Source organism: Humulus lupulus, chromosome 3, assembly GCF_963169125.1.
Source record: "Humulus lupulus chromosome 3, drHumLupu1.1, whole genome shotgun sequence".
NCBI classification, from domain to species: Eukaryota; Viridiplantae; Streptophyta; class Magnoliopsida; order Rosales; family Cannabaceae; genus Humulus; species Humulus lupulus.
In genome coordinates this window covers 140,169,372-140,185,295 of record NC_084795.1, presented here as the reverse complement: position 1 = coordinate 140,185,295, position 15,924 = coordinate 140,169,372, and the positions used below count along the sequence as shown (strand labels likewise).

The following is a 15,924-nucleotide window of genomic DNA, read 5'->3' as shown; positions in this document are numbered from 1 at the left end:
TGACAATGGGTTTGAGTCAATGATTGGAAAACTTCCTTTTCTCGATCTTGATTCGAGTAGAAATTCAGGAATTATGTTCCTTGTTGAACCGGAGGGACTCGAATTCACACTGGATTCAGAGAACTACTTAGCTTGGATACCATATGATTAGGTACCGTATGAGCAGGCCCGACAAAACACTTGTATAGCTTCTTCGATTTCGCGATAAAGAGAAATATGACCAACAGTAGTTCGAACATATATACAAAGAATTTCTTTTTTTATACTTCTTACTATTAGTAAATGTCCATAAATCTCAAGATATGTACCCAAAGATTCATAGGGAACTTCGATGGGAGCTTCTCTTGAAGTAATAATGCGTTGATCGAGTCGCCACCGGAGCCACAAATGATTATCTAAATGGATTCTTTTCTGTCGATAAGCTCCAATTGCAGTGTAGGAATTACCAAAAAAGGGTTCTTTTATATATTTATCGGTTTTATCACCAATTCTTTCATTTTGAGAATTTCTGTGATTAGAGGGATTATTCCTATTTGCACAAATACCTCGGCGATTACCACTCGTTAATACATAGAGCCCAATAAGCATATCTTGAGTTGGTACGAAAATGGGATCCTCAATAGCTGGAGACAACAGATTTGTATGAGAAAACATAAGTAAACGAGCCTCTGCTTGAGCCTCTAAAGATAAAGGTACATGAACAGCCATTTGATCTCCATCAAAGTCTGCATTGAATCCCTTACAAACTAATGGATGTAAACAAATAGCATGTTCTTATACTAAAATGGGTTGAAAGGCCTGTATGCCTAATCTATGTAGAGTGGGCGCCCTATTCAGCAATACGGAATGCCCTTGCATAACTTCCTGAAGTATTTCCCATACAACCGGCTCTTTTTCTCGAATTATGCTCTTAGCAACTCCTATGTTCGAAGAAAAATGTTGTCTAATTAAACAACGAATTACAAATGTCTGGAAAAGTTCTATTGCTATCTCGCGCGACAATCCTCATCGATGTAATGAAAGTGAAGGACCTACGACAATGACAGAACGCCCTGACTAATTAACCCGTTTTCCAAGTAAAGTCTCATGAAATCTTCCCTCTTTGCCTTCAATTACATCCAAAAACGACTTGTAAACCTTATTATGATTGTCTCGCATTGGTTGTCCGCAGATTCCATTATCAAGAAGGGTATCCAACGCTTCTTGTACCAATTTCTCTTGACACATTACTAATTCCCCTGGCGTAGATCTACTTGTTGTTAATAAATCGATAAGAGTATTGTTTCGATAGATAACTATTCTATAGAGTTCATTAATATCCGAACTCATTAGTTTATCGCCATCTATTTGAATGATTGGTCTCAACTCGGGAGGAAGAACTGGTAATAGACATAAAACCATCCATTCTAGTTCTATATTTGTTCGAATAAAATGCTTAGCTAATTCTATGCGTCTAACCAAAACATCCTTTCTTCTTCCAACTTTTCGATCTTCCCATTCATTACCCGTGGGCCCTTCTTCCCCTAATTCTTTCCATTCTGCTAGCGAAGAATCTATAATAATCCCCAAATCCAGATCGGCTAATTGTTCTCGGATAACACCTACTCCAGTAGAAATTTCTCGATTTTGAAATGCATCAAAGCCGTGAGTAGTAAAAAAAAGGGGGATGCTATATGTTATACCCAAAAATTGGAGAATGCATCCTAGGAGGCTAAGGAGAATGCATCTAGGAGAGTGCCTCCTAGGAGGGCTAAGAGGGTGGTCCTAGGAGACCCCAAGGAGGGTGTGGTCCTAGGAGACCCCAAGGAGGGTGTGGTCCTAGGAGACCCCAAGGGTGTGTAGGAGGTAAGCCTCCCAAGGTTTTCTAAGTGTTGGCTCGAACGTGCCCAAGGTAAATAGCTAAGGAGGAGGAGTCTCATGCAAGAGAATGGAGACTTAGACTTTCATAAGGAAAGTCTATACACTGTTCGATCGGACATGTTTGGGAGATGCTAAAGGGGGTTGCCTCAATGTTGTCCAAGGTGGGGTTCCCTCAATGTTGTCCAAGGTGAGGTTCCCTCAATGTTGTCCAAGGTGAGGTTCCCTCAATGTTGTCCAAGGTGAGGTTCCCTCAATGTTGTCCAAGGTGAGGTTGCCTCAATGTCGTTCAAGGTGAGGTGCCAAGGAAGTTGCCTCGAACCACCTTGGTCCGAGGAGAAGCCAAGGAGATTGGTTCAAGGAGGAACATGGCATGCTAGAGGAGAGTACATGTTCGAGGAGAACCATGCACGTTCAACCCACCCAAAGCATGTCCTACCACCATGCATGTTTAACCAGCACTTGCATGGGTAGTGAGTAGGAGGTGGACCAACTAGCTAGAGGAGACTAAGTCAGACACAACTTCAACAACATGCGCGGGAATCTCTCATTCTTCCCACAAATGGGGAATTTGTTACATTTTGAATTTTGAATGTTTATTTGTAATATAAATGTAATAAATATAATAAAATATCCCTATTATAAGGGGATATCAGTTGAGGATCCCATCTCTATAAATAGAGAGCTTATGAGATGAGAGAGGGACCCCTTCTGCTTATTCTTTCTAGAGAGATAAAATTGGGTCTGTCTATTCTAGAGAGAGAAAGTGCTGAAATTAGAGAGAATTCTTGTATTTTCACAATTTATACTGAAGAAACTCAGTTGGCATAGTCCATCTGATCTTGAGTATAGATTTATAAATCACAACTCTAAGTGGATTAGGCTATTACCGACAATCGGGGCTGAACCACTATAAAAATTCTGTGTTATTTACTTTTCTTGTTTATACCGTCTGTTGTCGTTTACATTCTCTTGAAGGTTCGTCGTATTTGACGTTCTCACGTCGTTGGCTAAAAACGCAGTCAACATTTTGGTGCTTTCATTGAGAGCCTGAAGAGAAGAACAGACGGTCCCTGAAGCAAGATGGCGCCTAAGAACACCACTGCTGCTTCCAAGAGGACGAACTCCTCTAAAGAACCTGCTAGATCTGAAGGTCCTTGCCCACAATATCATGAGAATGAACCTAGGGTCATGCTTGAGGATGTGACTCCAGGAGTTGAAGAGCTCCAAGAGACCATGGGGGCCTTCCAGGAGGAGATGGCACGATTCCACGCTAGGCAAGAGGCGTTTGCTGAAGAGATGGCCAGGCAGAGAGCTGCCTTAGAGCAGCAAAAACGCGATATGGAGGCCAGAAGTGAGGAGCTCAGACAACAACAGGAGGAGGTCAACCAGAAACATCGTGAAGCAGCGCTTGCTTTGGAGGCTGCTACCAAGTTGGCCCAGGCCAATGCCCAAGCTACAGCACGAGGGGCAACCACTCCAGGAGCAAGGACCACAGAAGCTGGTGGTAGGAGTAATGATAGACCAAGGAGGGGTGGTAATAACCCACCTAGTGAGGGAGATGGAGTTCGATCGCACACTACCTCAACCCAAGGGGAGCACTCTAGAACCCCCTCCAGAAGTCACCGATCGGGCAGTAAAAAGACTCCACCTGGGCAGGAGCAAAATAAATCTCCTAGAGAGAAGAGGACCTCTCAGTTCAAAGATGGGCATGGGGGGGATGAGGCTGATAGTCATCCAACCAGCCAATCCAAGGAAAAGGAGGGCCACAACCCACAAGGAGGAGAACACTGCCCAGAGCGTGCCAAGAAGCCTCCATTGCACCCCGACCAGCGGCGTAGCAGGAGAGATGAAGTCCCACGTAGTAAGCCCACTGGGAAATCGAAGAGTACGGTGTTTGATCGGGTAGGAGAGCATGCTTCTCAGAAGGATCTGAGGGACGTTATCACCAACAAGAGGAGGACCGTCCCGGTCGAAGGGCAAAATCTGGACCGTCCTACCAGTCAATTAGAAATACTTGACGGTGGCGTGCCAGATGGTAATGCCCGACCAGGCGGTCAAAACCTTGGAACCTCATCAGTTGCACCAGCTATCCAAGCCCAGCTTGACATGCTAGCAGCTGCAGTGCAAGGTTTGTCGAAGCGACCTTCCGAGATAGATCCGATAGACTACCGGAGTGGCAGCCCGTTCTCTGCTCGAATAAGAGCAGCCCAACCACCAGCAAAGTACAAAGCACCGATACTGCCAATTTATACCGAAAAGGCGGACCCAATAAGACATGTTGGGAAGTTTGAGGACCAGATGGAACTACTCGGGGTGAGTGATGACTATCGGTGTAGAGTCTTCCCCACCACCTTGACGGACACTGCCCAAGAGTGGTATTGGAGGTTTAAACCAAACTCCATTACCTCTTGGGAGTCATTCAGGAAGGAGTTTTGTAGACAATTTAGCACTGCCCGGACTCCACCAGTTTATGCCAACGACTTGGCAGATATCAAACAAAGAAAAGATGAGTCTCTAAAGAGCTATATACAGAGGTTCATGAGAGAAGCCAATAGAGCAACTGCTGTAGGAGACGAAGGGAAGATGGTTGCTATATCTGCTGGGATAATTTATCGGAGTCCTCTATGGGACAGCATCCATCGCCATCCAATTTCAACACTTCAACAATTTCTTGACCGGGCGGAAAAATATATGAATTTGGATGATGCAATAGAGAAAGGGGAGAATGGCATAAACAACCCAAGCAGACCAAGTGACTCTCCTAGTGATGGTGGAAAGAAACGTAGAAGTAATGGGTCTGACCACCATGAAGAAAAGAAGGCAAAGGTGGATTCAAGTGAGAAGCCAACCAAGTATGAGCCTCAATTCACCAACTACACCACTCTCTCAACCAGTAGAGCAGAGATATATCTTGCTAGTCAAGAGGAGGTTCCTTACAAGAAGCCTCCACCCATCAGGAGAGAGATGAGGAAGAGAGACATGAACAAGTATTGTCGCTTCCATGAAGATTATGGTCACGACACAAATGAATGCAACCACCTCAAGGACGAGATAGAATTTCTTCTCCGGTCGGGCAAGTTGAAGAAGTACCGAGCAGAGACACCCCAAGGAGAAGGAGGTAGAAGCAACTCCGGATTCAAGCGACAAAAATCTCCACCCTTGCAGCCTGGACCCGTGGACTTCACCGTAGACACTATATGTGGAGGTCCACCCTTAGCTGAGGAGAGCAACGAAGCAAGAGGAGGGGTATGCTGAGGAGGAGTGCTAGGAGCAGGAATCGTTGGAGTGGCGTGCACATAGAGCGTCGAAGGAGATATTATTTTTAAATACCGCTTTCAGAGTGGTAGCTTGATTTCGAGTTTTTTAGACTTGTTATTTAAGTTTGGTGTATGAACTGGTTATTTGTTAACCAGACATTTTATTTTGAACAATTTTGGTTGTTTAAGACTCGTTGTTAAACATGTTTTGTCATTTTTAATTTACGAGTAATAAAAGAGACTACGCGCAGCGTGGTCGATTCTTGCTACAAATATGCATGTGTGTTAGTTATCCGAGCAGTGTTCAACTGGTCGATGTGTTCAAGCAGTGTTCAACTGCTTGAGTATTTTCCATATATCCTATGTGTTTCACGAGTAGTTAACTGCTCGAACAGATTCAGTCATGTAGCAAGTGACTAAGGGTCTTTCAACCTCCAACCACCTGGGGGGCACATGGGGTATGCTGGTATATAACTTAACACAGGCAATAAGAGCACGAGGTAATATATCTGTTTTTAGGCTGACTTGTAAATTTTCGAAGTCCAAAAAGGCCATTAAGCTAACTTGCTTGGCAAAGCTTAAGTAACTTGGAATTTTTAAAATTTCAAGTTAGGAGCAGATATTCGTGTGACCATAAACATCATGCTCATAAAATGTTAGAGCAACAAGAGTGTGAGAAAGTATACTTAGCATGGACTCATGAAATGTCTAGAATTTCTAAGTTAGAAAACTAAGTACTCATGCGAAAATCTAAGGCATACACCAGAGTGACTTTACTCTTCACAAAAAACTTATAACTTTTTAAGTCTAGAGGAGACTTAGAATGTTTTAAGCTAATAGAGAGAAGTAAAGTATAAGTGCCAACAGCTACAAGTTTAGCTCACCAGGTGCAAAGTTTTCTTGCTCAGGAGAGCAGATACAACTTCCCTGGTCGGCTAAGCATGTATCATCGATCAACATTCCCTGGAGTGAATCAAACAAATGCATGCAAAATAGATGCTACATGGTGAAAATTTGTCCTTGGGAGGAGAAGTCAAGTTTTCACTAAGATTGATTGAGAGAAATCAATCTCTCAAAATAAATTTGGGAGGGTCGAACAAGGTGCTTTGATGGTTTTTCCTAAAAGTACCTAAGAGTGCCCAAGCAAATGCATAAAAATGTGGTGTCTAAGCATACCTTGAGGTGGCCGATCGGATGCATGTTGATCCAAGGAGCATCTCGCCTACGTCCAAGGATCTAGGCCCAGAAATATTGGTGCCTAAGGTACTGCATCTGAGGAGGAGAAACACGCTTGAGTGGTTGGAAGCTACATTATATCCGATCGGAGTGGGGGGCATTCGTCTGAGGTGATGTGTTTAGTTCCAAGGAGAAGCGTCCAAATGGTGATGCTGCCTATGTCCGATCGGAGAAGGAATGCTTGGAAGGCTGGCTACTGTTCCATGCATTGCATTGCATTGCATTGCATTGCATTGCATTGCATTCATGTTAACACGGCTTATGCCTGTTTGTCCATGCTCACGATCAATACAGGTGCTTAAAGTGTTTGAAAAATTGGGTGTCCAAGCATACTTTGAGATGGCCGATCGGATGCATGTTGATCCAAGGAGCATCTCACCTACGTCCAAGGATCTAGGCTAGAAATATTGGTGCCTAAGGTGCTACATCCGACCAAGAGGAAACAAGAAGTATCCAGTCGGACCTAGGTCTTTGGCACCATAAGAAAAGAAGTGTCCGATCGGACAAGAAGTGTGCCTAAGGTGCTACATTCGACCAAGAGGAAACAAGAAGTATCCAGTCGGACCTAGGTCTTTGGCACCATAAGAAAAGAAGTGTCCGATCGGACAAGAAGTGTGGTACCCGATCGGACCTTGATGGAGGAGCCAAATGTTTGGCTCGGGCCATGTCCGAGGAGAAGCCAAGTCATTGGCTTGGACCTTGGTTCAAGGAAAGGTCATGAAAGCTTCGATCGGATTATGTTCGAGGAGAAGGCCATGCATGTGTGCCAAGGGTTCGATCGGACCTTAACTTGGTGAGCTTCCAAAAAGATTGGCTCGGACCAAGTCCAAGGAGAGGTCCCATGCATGCCCAAAAGATAAACTCAAGAGTGCATGCCTGCCTGCCTTGTGTCTAAGAGTATATGCATCCGATCGGACATGATTGGAGGAGCCAAGAGGTGTCCGATCGGACCTTAGTTTGGGCTTCCAAAAATTTGTAGCTGGGACATGACCGAGGAGAGCCAAAGCGGATGCCATAAGTGTTCAGGTAGGCCCGTGTGCGTCTAAGTGTTGGTGTCCGAACAACTAGGCTGCATCCGATCGGAGATGGTGGGCTGTTGTTAAGGCTTGAGGCATGCATTTCTTTGAACGAGGCGAGTGATCACTTCCGATCGGGCATTGAAAACTTTAGGCAATTGTGTAGTCCAATCGGACCACACTTACCTATCTTTGCATTGAAATGCCCGACTTGGCAGTAGACTTTGAACCCCCTTAAACTCCCATGCTCGATCGGACATCCTGGGGGAATTCACGCTGGGCTCGCGTGAAGGAAGGCTGGACGCTTCCTTGGTCAAGCTTTGCCCGATCGAACCATGTCATGAAAGCTCCGATCGGACCATGTCCGAGGAGGCCATGCATGTGTTCCAAAATGGTTGGCTCGGAGCAAGTCAGAGGAGAAGTCCCATACAAGCCAAAAGATGGAGTTAGTTTTGGGCCAAAAGTGCATTGTCCGATCGGACATGGTTGAAGATGCCAAGAAGAGTGTCCAGGTCCGATCGGATCACATCCAAGGAGACCATGTTTTGCATGGTACAAGCCGAGCATGTCCAAGGAGCCTAATGCATGTGTCCGATCGAACAATCTTGTTCAAGGACCCTAGTCCTAGCATCCGATCGGATCACGATGCTTTAAAAAAAAGTTCGATCACCGAAATTCTAATCCTAGCGCAACCAAATCGAGGATATTCAACAACCTGCCTCTATACTATGATGTTTTTGCAACATATACAGAGGGAGCTTATATTTTCATTACATCAAGAAAATAGAGTTTGAAGAAATCACAAGACAAGTTTTGTCATGGGAGTTTATGTGAAAGTTATCATCCGGATAGGAGCTTTTGGATGGCCTCAAGAGCATTTTGCTAGAAGAAAAGTTTATCATACGAGGGGAATCGTATAATAAACTTGGGGGGCAAATGTTATACCCAAAAATTGGAGAATGCATCCTAGGAGGCTAAGGAGAATGCATCTAGGAGAGTGCCTCCTAGGAGGGCTAAGAGGGTGGTCCTAGGAGACCCCAAGGAGGGTGTGGTCCTAGGAGACCCCAAGGAGGGTGTGGTCCTAGGAGACCCCAAGGGTGTGTAGGAGGTAAGCCTCCCAAGGTTTTCTAAGTGTTGGCTCGAACGTGCCCAAGGTAAATAGCTAAGGAGGAGGAGTCTCATGCAAGAGAATGGAGACTTAGACTTTCATAAGGAAAGTCTATACACTGTTCGATCGGACATGTTTGGGAGATGCTAAAGGGGGTTGCCTCAATGTTGTCCAAGGTGGGGTTCCCTCAATGTTGTCCAAGGTGAGGTTCCCTCAATGTTGTCCAAGGTGAGGTTCCCTCAATGTTGTCCAAGGTGAGGTTCCCTCAATGTTGTCCAAGGTGAGGTTGCCTCAATGTCGTTCAAGGTGAGGTGCCAAGGAAGTTGCCTCGAACCACCTTGGTCCGAGGAGAAGCCAAGGAGATTGGTTCAAGGAGGAACATGGCATGCTAGAGGAGAGTACATGTTCGAGGAGAACCATGCACGTTCAACCCACCCAAAGCATGTCCTACCACCATGCATGTTTAACCAGCACTTGCATGGGTAGTGAGTAGGAGGTGGACCAACTAGCTAGAGGAGACTAAGTCAGACACAACTTCAACAACATGCGCGGGAATCTCTCATTCTTCCCACAAATGGGGAATTTGTTACATTTTGAATTTTGAATGTTTATTTGTAATATAAATGTAATAAATATAATAAAATATCCCTATTATAAGGGGATATCAGTTGAGGATCCCATCTCTATAAATAGAGAGCTTATGAGATGAGAGAGGGACCCCTTCTGCTTATTCTTTCTAGAGAGATAAAATTGGGTCTGTCTATTCTAGAGAGAGAAAGTGCTGAAATTAGAGAGAATTCTTGTATTTTCACAATTTATACTGAAGAAACTCAGTTGGCATAGTCCATCTGATCTTGAGTATAGATTTATAAATCACAACTCTAAGTGGATTAGGCTATTACCGACAATCGGGGCTGAACCACTATAAAAATTCTGTGTTATTTACTTTTCTTGTTTATACCGTCTGTTGTCGTTTACATTCTCTTGAAGGTTCGTCGTATTTGACGTTCTCACGTCGTTGGCTAAAAACGCAGTCAACACTATATTTCCAGGATTGGATTTCATATTCAAGTAAACCTCATAATCGTAAGAAAGTAGGTTTTTTAGCTATGGGCCTAGCAAAAGAAAATTTGGATAGGATCCTATAGGATCTCCCCCTTTCAAAATCGGACGTGAAAGTTTCCTTTCATCCAGCTCAAGTAGTTACACCAAATAAAGATAAAAAGGGGGGTTTTTCACTTTCAAATTCTATAAAACCCCCAATCTACTCCTTACTCAAGTTCCTAAAGAAGATCAAGCAACATTTCATTGATTCATTCTTCTTTATTGATTTTTTTTATTTATTGGCTTTTTATTATATTTTCTGAATTCTTTTTTTATTGAATTACTAATGTTGACGCGGCTCTTCGGCAACATATAATTAATAGAATAAAGAGTGAGATTAGTGCTAAATAATGAATCGTAATAGATGAGCGATCAAAGTAAAATGGTAACACGAATACTTTTTTAGGTGGTTTAAAGGTTAAAATCCTTCTAGCCCACCAGCCAATATTATTGCTATCTCTCTAATATTCTTTACAGGGTATTTCTTTACAAAATAGAATCCAACCCTTTGCAACTCCCAGGGTCTCCATATTTATAGGGAGAGGGAACCTAGGGGTTGGCAAGGGAGGTCATCCCGTGACCTTCTTACCCATCATGTCACTTCTGTGACATTCATGATTAATTCCTAAAACCTGACAATGAAGTGTGGTCTAATCAATAGGAAACAGGGATAATGGGCCGCACGACCCAACCCAGTTGTGGGTGCCTGAACATGCATGTTTATGCTGTGTGTCCGAGAATTCAGGGATATATCAGACACGTGATGTCTGATATATGCATGTTTACATTGCGTGGTTTACTTTTTTAGGGATCAGAGGTGCCAACTCAAGCGCGTACCCCGAGCTTGATGTACTCTCAGGTCGTTGTGCCCATGCTTCTGAACTGGCTCCTTAGTAATCTCATTAAGCCTTTGGTTTCCTTGAGCTAGAGAGGTCGGACCTGGTAACAGCAGCTCTGGGCACGTGACATCCACGTGGCTGATATAATTATGCCCTTTCTCAGCTCGCTAATAGCCCGTGGATATTTAGGGCGTACATTTTCCCCCCAAGCCCCTGCTCGTGGCATAGACGTCACCTGGGGCCACAGTGGGGGCTTTTAGGCTTCTTTGTGAACTCTTCATATTCTGGGCATTACGCTGGTGTCGAATACATGGAGCATCGTGGTTGGTGACGTTACGTCTTCCGAGAACCGCATTAAATAGCCTAGCCTATATGCGGCCGTCGTTTTGCCTCTCGAGTAGTGATCCTCGTATCATACATCAAGGCGATCCAACGGCCCTCCTCCTTTGGCCTTTTACGTATATAAAAAGGGTGGCCACCTTTCGCATGGGCTACCCGTTCATTTGAAAATTTTCTTATTTTCTCATCTTCTTCTTTCTTCTCTGTCCCAAAACTCTCTCTTTCTTTCGGTCACTGTTCCCAGCGTTCCATAAATTCAGGCACGAGAGCGCCTTCGAGACTTCGGTACCAGCAATCCCAGAAGGATTCCAACCCAGACAACCCTTTCAGTCTCATTACAGTGAAACACTTCTGTAAGTCCTCCGTTTTTGCATGTTTTAAATTTTTTCCTTCGCTGTTGCTTAGGTAAATTGTCCTTGTAATCGCATGCAGTATGTTCCTGGTTCTTTGTTGGTATTTTTAGGCGTAGGTTTTTATCCTAGGGGCATCGACCGTAGGAAAAACCATTTAGAAGCATGACTCATAGGGTACACTTTCTGGGGAGGTTTTCTGGGTAAAATTTTTGTATGCCTGTTTGGAATAACCAGTTCTTAGGGTGCAAAATCGGGTAGCTTAGGGGACACGCTTCACAGGCGGTTTTGCACTGTTTGCCTACTGAAACTTTCCTTCCAAGGAAAACTTTTACTCAGACCCTCCTAACACACGGATTCTGAGTAATCGAGGACCTGTTAGGAGCACAGGCGCGTGTTCATAGAACCATGTGGTCTCACTCTCCACGGGCTGAGCTTAACTAAGCCCATGTAAAGGAAACACTTCGCGCCAGATTCTTTCTTATGCTTAGGTCGCCCTTTCTAAATTTTCTTCTTTTGTTCGATAGGCGACTAGATGGGACCAAAGAAGAGCGCACCCAAGAAGAGTGCTAGCAGCTCGTCCTCCCAGCAAGCCAACAAGGGAAAGGAGGTGGTCTTGGATTCCCCGATCCCCGCCTTCGGTGCAGCCGTGGAGCAGGAGCTCGAGGTGGGGCCCGACCCTTTCTTCGAGGCCGAGAGGATCGCCTCGAAGGTCACCACCCAGGGGAAAGTGAATTAAATCTTCCTTTCCCACAACATTGATATAGGGAGGGTCGCCCTAGACGCCCGACCTTCCTTGAAGGCGAGCGGAGCTGTGCGACGCTCGACGAGGAGTACGTTGCTTGGAGCGACGAGCACCTCAAGGCTGGGGCCTTCCTTCCGCTGGACCAGTACTTCACGGATTTTCTAAATTACGTGAAGCTGGCTCCTTTCTAGTTCCCCCCTAATTCATATCGCTTCTTAGCGGGGCTGAAATATCTATTACTGGAGCAGGAATGGGAGGTCCCCACACCGGCGGACATCCTCAACTTCTTCTGCCTCAAGGCCAGCCCGGAGTAGCGGGGGCGAGGCGACGGGTTCTACTACCTGACTCGTTTTCCAAATTCAGCTGCGGTCATCGAGCTGCCCAGCCACCCCAACGACTTTAAAGACCAGTTCTTTATGTCTAAGGGGTTTCGCAACTGCGAACACCACTATTCCAACCGCCCTCGTTAGTACCCTCTACTCTTAGCTCGGAAGTTGATTGCTGATTAGCTTCTTTTATTAGTTCCTGACTTAGAAACAATAATGCAGCCATTTTCACGAGGACAGCTAAGTCAGTTACCCTTGGGGGTCAATACGAGACCTTGGCCGGGCTCCCCCCAAGCGAAAAGGACTATCGCCAGCTCGTGTCCGACGAGACGATGCTGGTGTGCAAGTTAATCTCTCCGGGCCAGACTTTGGCCTTGAGGAGACCGTAGAGCCTCCCTTCTGCTCGCGAGATGGCACCCATCCCTGAGGAGGAGGCCGCAGATGAGGAGGAGGACGAGGTGCCCCTCGTGCGGTGGAAGTGGGCTCTGGAGATCGCCCAAGAAGTGAATATGGAGAGGGCCCAGTCCAGGGCAGTAGCCGGCCCCTCCGGCCAAGGTAATCCTTATCTGTTTAGGGATTTAGATAGGGCCACTGCAGACCTTCGACTTGCTAGGTTCAATCCCAGCCAGCCCGTTTATCGCCATCGAAATGACCCAGACCGTGACATAACCTTACTCCAATGCGTCGACCAACTCGTGCTGGGTTACGACATGAGCCACGCTAGGGGTACTGTAGTTGTAGATAATACCCTAGCCTTTAGGTTGGCCTTTTTCGATGAGTACGAGACCAATCTTCGGTCGTGGCTCTCCCTCCGGGAGGGTGTAGTAGCTCCGGGCCTTAGGCAGTACATAGAAGAGTCTAGTCCCGAGGCAGATTCGGACCCAGAGCCTGTTCAAGCCCGCGAAGTCGTTATCTTAGACTCCCCTGCTGAAGCCCCAGGGCCGGAGGTCATGACCATAGATTCCTCCTCTAGCTCGGAGGGTAGGACCCCTTTTGATACATACTTGAGCTCTGTTTTCCCTTTTATTTTTGTTGTTTTGCATAAATATTTTTACATGTATATTAATGCTTTGTCTTTACTTCAACAGAAGAGATGTCTCAGCCCGGGAACAATGATTTGCGAGCCATGTTCCCTGGGGGGAACCCTTCCTCCGGGGCTTCTGGGCTCATGGTGAAAAAGCTTCAGATGGCAAAGAAAGCCATCGGGACTACCTCCAAGTCCCCTGCAAAGGGGAAAAACCAAGCCCCGACTGCTCAGGAGAAAGTACCTCCACCCCCTCCTGCAATGGAGAAGATGGCCTCGCCTCCTCCGCGAGCTCCCGTCTCTACTCGGGAAACGAAGGTGCCCCCTGGGACCTTGTCGACCACAACCCCCAAGGTGCGTGTTCTGGTCAACTCTCGGGCTTTAGAGAAAATCCCCGACGTCTTGAGGGGGACGGTCTACGAGATTGCGACCTACATGGTGGACCATTGTTACAATGCCTCCACGAGGGATCTGCGGGAGATTGAGACAAGGAGCCCAGAGAACGTGATAGAGTCTTCGTTGGGGATGACTCTCATGGTAAGTTGGCCTTGCCATTGGTACTCCTTGTTTGTATGCATCATATGTTTTTTTTTTTCCTAAGGCAGTTGCCTTATTATCTTTTGGTCTTTCAGGGTGCTTTGGACCTCCACCGGAGCATATCTCGGTCTAAGGCCAGGATCGAAGAGATCAGGGGTGAGCACTAGGCTGCTCAGCTCGCTCTCGCGATGGCTCAACAATAGGAAAGGGATGCCCAGGCAGCCCTGGTAACTGTGCGAACCGAGCTGGAGGCATTCCGGACCAAGCTGCAGGAGGCCGAGGCCACCAAGGCCGCCCTAGCCGCTGCGAAGACTGAGCTCGAGGAGGCCAGGGCTGCTCGTGCCATACTGGATGCCGCGAAGGATGAGGCCAAGGAAGCCAGGGCCGCCCTGGCGGCGGAGAGGGTAGCTTCCAGCTCCTCCATGGAGGCTATGCTGTACCACTGCTGGGTCTTCAACCCAGATGGTGACTTCTCCTTTCTGGGGTCGAACACGTGGGAGTTCTTCCTGGAGAAGTTCAAAGCTTGCCTTCAGCAAGAGGCGCCCTCCGAGACCGGGGAGACTTCCACAGCCACCGAGCAGGATGGCGAGGTGGTGACCTCATGAAAGCGGCCTGACGGGGCATAGGACTTCTCTCTTCTTTTTATCATTTACATTTTTTTTGTAACTTTATATTATGAGGTTTTTTAACCTCGAGACAATTGGTTTTTTCAACTTTATTTTTAATTGATTTACATCTTTTTGCCTCTATCTCATTTCTCTTCTATGCTTTTGGTAATATTCTTAGTTTCTGTTGGTTTTGTGATTGACATCTTATGCTTTTCAAAAAAAAAAAAACATCTGTTAACCAACTTGAACCAACTTCTAAGAGTTAAGTCCTGGTTGCATCCAGGACGTTAATTTGAAAACTCAGTTCGCGTTAATCCTTTATTAATATCTCGTGCTTTTTTAAAAAAAACACCGATCAATCAATTTGGATTAACTTCTATGTTTTAGGACCTGGTTATATCCAGGATGTTAATTTGAAAACTTAGTTCGCGTTAATCCTTTATTAATATCTCGTGCTTTTTAAAAAAAACACCGATCAATCAATTTGGATTAACTTCTAAGTTTTAGGACCTGGTTATATCCAGGACGTTAATTTGAAAACTTAGTTCGCGTTAATCCTTGATTAATATCTCGTGCTTTTTAAGAAAAACATCGATCAATCAATTTGAATTAACTTCTAAGTTTTAGGACGACCTGGTTATATCCAGGGTACAACTTAGTTCGCGTTAATCCTTTATTAATATCTCGTGATTTTTAAGAAAAACATCGATCAATCAATTTGAATTAACTTCTAAGTTTTTAAGATGACCTGGTTATATCCAGGACATATGCCCCCCAAGTAATTAGGAAAGGGTCTTTTCATGGTTACTTAACATTACATCCACAAATATACACAATAATGAAAAAAAAAGATTTAATTCTCATTACTTAATAAACAAAAGATGGCCCCTGACTAAGCCTTACAAAGGTATCATTGATAATATTTCTTCAAATAGATAGCGTTCCAAGTTCGTGGGACTGCTTCTCCATTAAGCCGAGCTAACTTATAGGTTCCTTCTTTTATGACCTCGGTTATTTGATATGGCCCTTCACAGTTCGGTCCCCATACTCCATCTTTGGGATCTTTACTGGCTAAGAAGACTCTTCTGAGGACTAGGTCGCCAATGCTAAAGGCACGTTCTCTGACCTTTGAATTGAAATAGTGAGTGATCTTTTGCTGATAATGTGCGAGCTGTAGCTGTGAATCTTCTCGTCTTTCATCAATCAGGTCGAGGGACGCGCAGAGCAATTCATGATTGTGATCTTGGTCATATGCTTGGACTCTATGCGAGGCTACCTTTAATTCGACAGGAAGGACTGCCTCACTCCCGAAAGCTAGGCAAATGTACGCCCATAATACCTAGGGGAGCTGTTCTGGCCAGACTCCCTTGGCTTCATCTAGCCTTTTCTTAAGGCTTGCCTTTAGCGTCTTATTGACAGCCTCGACCTGCCCATTTCCCTGGGGATAGGCCACGGAGGAGTAGCTTTTTACAATGTCGTGCCTTTCACAGAATTTGGTGAAGAGGTCGCTGTCGAACTGCATTCCATTGTCTGATACGATCTTCTTCGGTAGCCCAAATCGGCAGATTATGATTT

General features: G+C 45.4%; 1 pseudogene; it reads right to left on the bottom strand.

Moving 5' to 3' along the window:
• Positions 1-6: 6 nt before the first annotated feature.
• Positions 7-12,824, bottom strand: LOC133825097 (DNA-directed RNA polymerase subunit beta'-like; annotated as a pseudogene).
• Positions 12,825-15,924: the final 3,100 nt, after the last annotated feature.